Genomic DNA, 7502 nt, shown 5'->3' with positions numbered 1-7502 from the left:
AAGAAACTGAGGCACAGAGAAATTAAGTAACTTTCCCAGAATCATACAGCTATTAAGTATCAGAAGCTGAATTTGAATTCAGGTCTTAATGATTCCCAATATATCCCTCTCTCCTCTGTGCCACCTAGCTGACAAGCTTAGTAATGAGGAAGAAAGAGTTGCCGTGTGTGTGTGTGTGTGTGTGTGTGTGTGTGTGTCTGTGTGTCTGTGTGTGCGTGTGTGTGTGCGTGTGTGTGCGTGTGTGTATGTGTGCATGAGTGCGTGTGTGTGCATGCATACATTATACCCACCAGTGGAAGATTCTGTAGGACAGGGTCACTGTCTCCGACTACTTTTCTATTAACAGCCATTCACAAGAAGGGAGACTTATAGGGTTAAAATGTTTCTTTTCTCTACCTCACAGATCGCCATCTTTTACAATGAGGAACTTCACAATGAGCAGGATGTTATCTCACTCCTAATTCCCCCTCCCCAACCCCAGTCTCTGAATTTTCAGAAGGCAGATAGCAGGGAAATTTCTGGAAAAAACCTCTCTCGGGGCAGCTGGATGGCACAGTGGATAAAGCACTGGCCCTGGATTCAGGAGGACCTGAGTTCAAATCCAGCTTCAGACACTTGACACTTATTAGCTGTGTGACCCTGGGCAAGTCACTTAACCTTCATTGCCCCAGTCCCACCCCACCCCTCAAAAAAAACCCTTTATCCTTCACCAGGGACTGACTTCTCAGTCTGTAGTTTCACAGGGTCAAAGATCAGAGCTAGAAGAAACCTCTAGCCTACTCTCTCCATTTTACAGATGAATAAACTGAGACCAGGGGTGGGGTATTAATGACAAGCCCAAGGTCATATGGAAAGTAGGTGTCAGATAGGATTTGAACTTGGGTCCTCTGACAGGCAGTGAAGATAGGAACAACTTAAGGTAGAGACACTAAAGTGACAACATTTCTAGGCAGATATAGACATGTAACACCATGGTGACGCAGAACTGGAAGGGCTTTTAAAGATTATCTACCAATGCTTCCTAACCTGGGGACTGTGAACTTAGGCTTCTATTTTAAAAAATTATTTTGACAACTTGATTTCAAAATAACTGTCTTCCCTTGTAATCTTAGGTATTTTATCGCATGCATTTAAAAACACTGTCCTGCAAAGGATCTCAGCACACCAAGAACCGTTAAGAATTGTTGATTGGGTCTACACCACACCCCACCTTACAGAGAAGGAAACTGAGGCCCAGAGCTTTTATGAAACTTGCCCAAGAGCACACCACTCGAGGGTGTGGAGCCAAGAGCTGAGCCCAGGGCCTCTAACACCAAAATCAATGCCTTTTCCACTCATCATGAGTCCACACATGAAGTAGAACAGAATTGATACCTCCCAAAGTTCAAACTTACAGGGACTTATACTGAAAAACATAGGTTCAAATAGGATTGACCAATCAATAAGCTTTCTTTCTTTTTCTTTTTTTTGTGGAGCAATGAGGGTTAAGTGACTTGCCCAGGGTCACCCAGCTAGTGTCAAGTGCCTGAGGCTGGATTTGAACTCAGGTCCTCCTGAATCCAGGGCTGTTGTTTCATCCACTGCACCACCTAGCTGCCCCCCCCACCCCAGGTTCATTCTTGCAGTTTCCTGTGAGTTAATGAAACAGAGGCGGTCATTAATGCCCATATTTTATAAATGGAAAAGCTAAGAGTCAGTGATTTACTTAACCAAGCTCAGAGATAGAATTGGCAGAGGACAAAAGGGGTTTTGTCCTAGGCAGTTTGTCCTGGAGTCTGGAGCATGGCTCTGCCTTCCTCAAGGTGCTTCTGAGTTTCTTCCCCAAGGTGAACAAACAACTTTGCACCTTGTCTCCTGGCTGTTACCAGTAACAGCTTGCGCGGGGCTCTGTGAGGGGAGGTGGGATTGTCCTGTGGTCTGCTCTGCATCAGACGGCTTCTTTTCTGTTGTCTCCCGGCTCACCCCATCAATCCCTTCTCTGGGCCAACCCCATCCTTGTCAGACCATCCACTGCATTGCCATACAATCCCTTCCTTCAACTGAATTTTTCCCAGATGCAATTAGTTTCACCTAATTAAGGCTCTGTCCAAGGTCATTGGTTAAATAATAATAATGATAACTCATGTTTCTATGTCATTTTTAGCTCTACAAAAAACTTTCTTCATAACCATCCCATGATGTCAGAAATATGAGTGGTTTTCTCCATTTTATAGGAAACTGATGCCCAAAGAGGTGAGACTCCTACAGCCAGCAAGATTTGGACCAGGGTCCTCTGAGGTTCTGTCCATGGCTCATTCCACTACTGTACATGATCTCTTATCAGTTTAATCAGTCCACAAGTATTTATGATGGGGCTACAATGTGTGCCAGGCACCATTCTAGGCAGTGAGGATACAAGGACAAAGAGACTGTCCCTACCCACAATGAGCTTACAGTCTAATGAGGGAGATGACAACAAGTACATATAAAACATATAATGCATATTCAGTGACCAACTGTGATAGATTCAGCTCTTCTCAGCAATACAGTGATCTAAGACATTGCCAAAAGGCTCATGATGCAAAATGCTCTCCACATCCAGAGAAAGAACCATAAAGATCATGCAGATCAAAGGATATGATTTTCATTTCTACTGTTGCTTTGTTATTTTTTCTTTTTTGTGGTTTTTCCCTTTTGTTGTTACTCTTCTTTCACAACATGAATACCATGGAAATATGTTTAACATGATTGCACACATGTAACCTGTATCAAATTGCTTGCTGTCTTGGGAAGGGGACAGGGAAGATAGGGAGGGAGAAAAGTTTGAAACTCAGAATCTTACAAAAATGAGTGTTGAAAACTAAAAAATACATAAATACTATAGCTTATCAAAAAATAAAATATATAATGCACCAAGCTAATAAATGCAAATATATACACACTGGCATACATAATAGTGAAATACAAGGTAGTTTGGGATGGAGGGCACTAGCAGCTGGGGAGGGGAGTGGGTTGAGGTCAGGGTTAGGAAAGGCTTCATGCAAAAGATGGCAACCAAGCTGTATCTGAGAGGGGAAAATGGACTGTATAAGTTGGAGGTAAGGCAGGAATTCATTCCAGACATGAAGGATGGCCCGGACAAAGGCACAGGGAGAGAGCTGCTAAAATGATCTTCTTTAGGAGAAGATCTGGCTAAGTTACCCTCCCACTCCGGTCCTTGATTTGATGGATTCGTCCTTCAATCCTGATTCCAAGAAGTATAAAAGAACACCTTGGGTCTCAAATGAAATGAAAGCACTGAAATTCCATTTCTTTCTGGTTTGGCATCACAAACCTCCAACAGTGATGTCATATTTTTCAAAATACCAAATTCAGGAATATCAGCCCAAAATAGCATTGAGCACATTACGAGACCTTCAGCATCCATTGCTACAGAATGGAGAACTTGAGGGAAAATCTGAAGAATCATGCAGTGCACCAGAACTCTTTGACTGGCTTGGGGCCATCTTCAATAATGTGGAATTAAATAATCAGTCATTCAGTTTCGTATCAACCTATTGCTGTCCTCAGCCAAGTATATCAGTGGAAAAAGGTTGTGCATAATCACTCACTTCATAATCTCTGAGAAGATATGCCTGTTACTGAAATAGCTGTGTCACCGTTTCCATGGTCCAGAGTTAATTCCTTGGGTCACCTTGTCTTTCCAGGGCTTTGCAGACAGCTCTGTGTCTTGGAAAGAAAATGAACATGGATTTCAAAAAGGGGGAGAACCTTTGTACAACTTTATTGTTTTCAGAAATCAGGACTACTGACTTCAGATGACTGTGGGGGCCAGTGATGACTGTTCACCATGTGAAAAAATAAAACTGCTTGTGGCTGGGGGGAAGGGCAGAATTCAGGCTCCAAATCAGTTCTTTTTGTTTTGTTTTGTTTGAATCAGTTCTTATGTCTTTCCATGTTTCTCTGAAATCTCCACATGTATGTCTTATATTTCTTGTTTATCCTTTCCACAAACCACGCACACCTACTTTGTCTTCCATTCTTTGATAGCATGAAAAGTACTGCTGTGAATATTTTGGGGTATATAGGACTTTTTTATTTTCTATCTTTGACCTTGAGTCAGTTGCCTCACAGGGGGATCTATATGTCAAAATTTAGGGATATTTTGGTTACCCTTTTAAAAAAAATTTTAGTTTTTTAAAAAAAATTTTGGTTACTCTTTCAGCATGATTCCAAGGTACATTCCAGGGTCTTGAATATGATAGATGCTTAATAAATTCTTGTGAGAAGAGATGAAAAAGATAACGACGTTAAAAAATGCTATGACTTTTATGCAACTGAAAATGACTCACCTTGAGGACAGGGTGCACAGAGATAACTAATGAATCATAGCTCCCCAGAAGAACATGCTAAATCGAGATACCACATTACAGATTAAATCAGTTATTCAAGGGAAGATTATTTGTTGTTGATGATGACGATGGTTTGGGTTTGGTTTGGTTTTATTTTCTTAAGAAATTAAGATTGAGGGGCAGCTAGGTGGCACAGTGGATAGAGCACTGGTCCTGGATTCAGGAGGACCTCAGTTCAAATCGGGCCTCAGACACTTAACACTTACTAGCTGTGTGACCCTGGGCAAATCACTTAACCCCAATTGCCTCACCAAAAAAAAAAAAAAAAAAAGAAATTAAGATTGACCTATCAGGTAAAAGAAAGAACAAGAAGGTATCATCAAGGGGATAGAAAGAACACAGGATAACTTCTAACACTATGCTGGAGTTGTTGTTGTTGTTTGTCCTTCCTTCTTGAAGAGGACCAATGACAACACAAGGGTGATGTCTTGACTTGTGAATAAATTAGATATAAGTGAAGCAAAGTTGCACAAAGTCATCAGCTTCACTTTCTCCTCCAGAGTCATTGGAGTCCGATGGCAAGACAAAAGTCAAGACAATTGGAAATGACTCAGCTTTGGGCTTAGTCTTTTAGGACTAAATTCAGTATTTTTGTGCTTTAAATTTGATAATCCTTTTCTTGTAGCTTTTGTTTCCTTATAGACATTCTCCATCATGGTTTTTTTTGTTCTGTTCTGGTATTTTGTTTCTTTTTAAAAAAAATATGCATTGAAAACACTAATTTCTAATCTATGTGTATTCCTTTTTTTTTTCTTTTTTCTTTTTGTGTGTGAGGCAATTGATGTTAAGTGACTTGCCCAGGGTCACACAGCTATTAAGTGTCAAGTGACTGAGGCTGGATTTGAACTCAGGTCCTCCTGAATCCCGGGCCGGTGCTTTATCCACTGTGCCACCTAGCTGCCCCCTATATGTATTCCTAATTTTTACTTTGGAGAATTATATTTCCCTTTTGAAACTTTCTAGAGTTTCCTATTGTTCCATGATTTCTGGAGTATCCTAAGAATTCAGCCTTTCATCAGAAACTCTTGATCTACTTTCTTTCATATTATAATATTTGCTAATTGACTTTGGGTAGTTAGGTGGTACAGTGGATAGAGTTCTGGGCCTGGAGTTCAACTCTAACCTCAGATATTTACCAGCTGGGTGACCCTGGACAAGTCACTCCACCCTGTTTGCCTCAGTTTCCTCATATGTAAAATGAACTGAAGAAGGAAATAGCAATTAAAGGGGATGGCAGAAGATGAGATGGATAGATAGTGTCATGGAAGCAATGAACATGAGCTTGGATAGACCTCAGGACATGGCTGAGGACAGAAGGACCTGGTGTGCTATGATCCATGGGGTCATGAAGAATTGGACATGACTGAACAGCTCAAAAACAACAATAACAACAACAACAATACAACTGAAAATTGATCTTTGGATTCTTTTTGAGATTTACTCATTCTTCCTTCTGTTTCTGGGTGTTTTGTTTAAGGATCCTCTCTGTTGGTTTGTCTTCTTGTCTTCTGGGTTAGCATTGAGGTTTTTCCACATATTTTGGTGCTTCTGCCATGTTTCTTATATTACCCTATCACATTGTATCCTTTCCCCCTTGGATGATGAGCAGACAACTGAATTTAGGCTGCAAGACTCTCAACCTCTTTGTTTTGAGGATGGAGGGGCTCTGGCCTTGTTCTCTCTGCTGTGAGAATATTTTTACTAATTTACTGGGTTCTAACTAGGGGAGACTAATCTGGGCACTTTTGACTGGCTGGCTATCTGACTGCTATTAATTTTCTAAACCAACCTGTTAGGGCCTTTTAAAAATTTCTCCACACTGCTCTGCTCCCAAATTGATAAGCAAATGATTAAGAAGCCTCTTAATTAAATAATCAAAGCAGAATTTATTTATAAAAATCAATTTAAACAATAAGGGTTAAGAAATACAAATTATACAACCTGTCTGCTTTTAATATAATAAGGGCCGTTGCCACCTCTTGCCTATGGGTATGCTGGCTGCTGCCACCTCTCTCACTTTCTGCCTCTCTTGCTTTCTCCCTCTCTCACTTTCTCCAACCTCTTTGTACCATCTCCTTGTCTCTTGTCAGCTCCGTTAGTCCTCCTTCTCCATCCTCGCTTTCACCAACTTCCGGCTTCCCTTCTGTTCTCTCAATATTCTGGCCTCCCCTTCCACTGTCTTCTCTCCTGTATATATGTTCCTTCTCTCCCCTCAAACCTTGGGCTCCCTGTGACCCTGCACATGTCAAGCTAATCCACCAGCCTGCTAGGGCTGCGGCTGGGTGGATGCTTGAGTGTCCTGTGCGTACCACAACCATGGCTCCAGGGGCCCATGCCTCTGCACAGGCTACGCCAGAGGCCGGCCTGGACAAGCCAGGGATCTCTGGGGTAGATCCCCTCAGGGCGGAGGGAGCTGGGGCTTTTTCCCCCAGCTGTCTGACCTGGTGTCCTGTAAAGCCCACGGGGCTTTTTGACTCAGCTGAAGTGGAGGGGCACCAGCCCCTCTTACACAGAAAAAACCCTTGAGGGTCCAAGTCTTTTTAATTTCAGCTCAAAGGCAGGGTCCCCAAACAAAATAAATTCCCACACTGCCTTGAGTAGACTCTGGGTTGGGGGAGGAGGTGGGCAGGACTTACCCTGGCTGTGTTTGAGTCTGATGTCAGATTGCTTCTGACAGAACCCTGCCTGATTCCCCCTGTTGCCATCCTCCATTCTTTGATATCTTAGCATCTTAGGCTATTCCTTGTGGAGTAAGGGAGAAAGTTTCTTCAAGTAGAGTTACTACAAAGTCCCCAAGGATCCCTAACCTAGGCAATACATTTTTAGAATAACCCCATGCCTTTCTCGTCTTTGCTTTCCTTCATGTGGATGGACGGAATCGGAACCTGTCTGTTCTTGTGTGTGTGTGTGTGTGTGTGTGTGTGCATATCAGCATGTGTGTTTAGGGAGAGAGAGAGGGAGAGGAAGGGAAGAAGGAAGGGAGAGAGAAAGAGAGAGGAGGGGGGGAAGGGTTATTTAGGCAGAGTCCTTATAGCATGAGAGGATCCATAGATGTACCCCCCCAAGCACAAGCCTGGGAGCTTGTGTGGGCTCACTACTGAAGTGCTTTCC

The 7502-nt window shown here is 42.4% G+C and overlaps 1 pseudogene; it reads left to right on the top strand.

The window, feature by feature from the left end:
- Positions 1 to 3076: 3076 nt before the first annotated feature.
- On the top strand, positions 3077 to 7126 carry LOC122745933 (annotated as a pseudogene).
- The last annotated feature ends 376 nt before the right edge of the window (positions 7127 to 7502 follow it).

This window comes from Dromiciops gliroides, chromosome 1 (assembly GCF_019393635.1).
Source record: "Dromiciops gliroides isolate mDroGli1 chromosome 1, mDroGli1.pri, whole genome shotgun sequence".
Lineage (NCBI taxonomy): Eukaryota > Metazoa > Chordata > Mammalia > Microbiotheria > Microbiotheriidae > Dromiciops > Dromiciops gliroides.
Note: the sequence above shows the minus strand (reverse complement) of the source record. Positions and strands in the feature narration are given on the sequence as shown.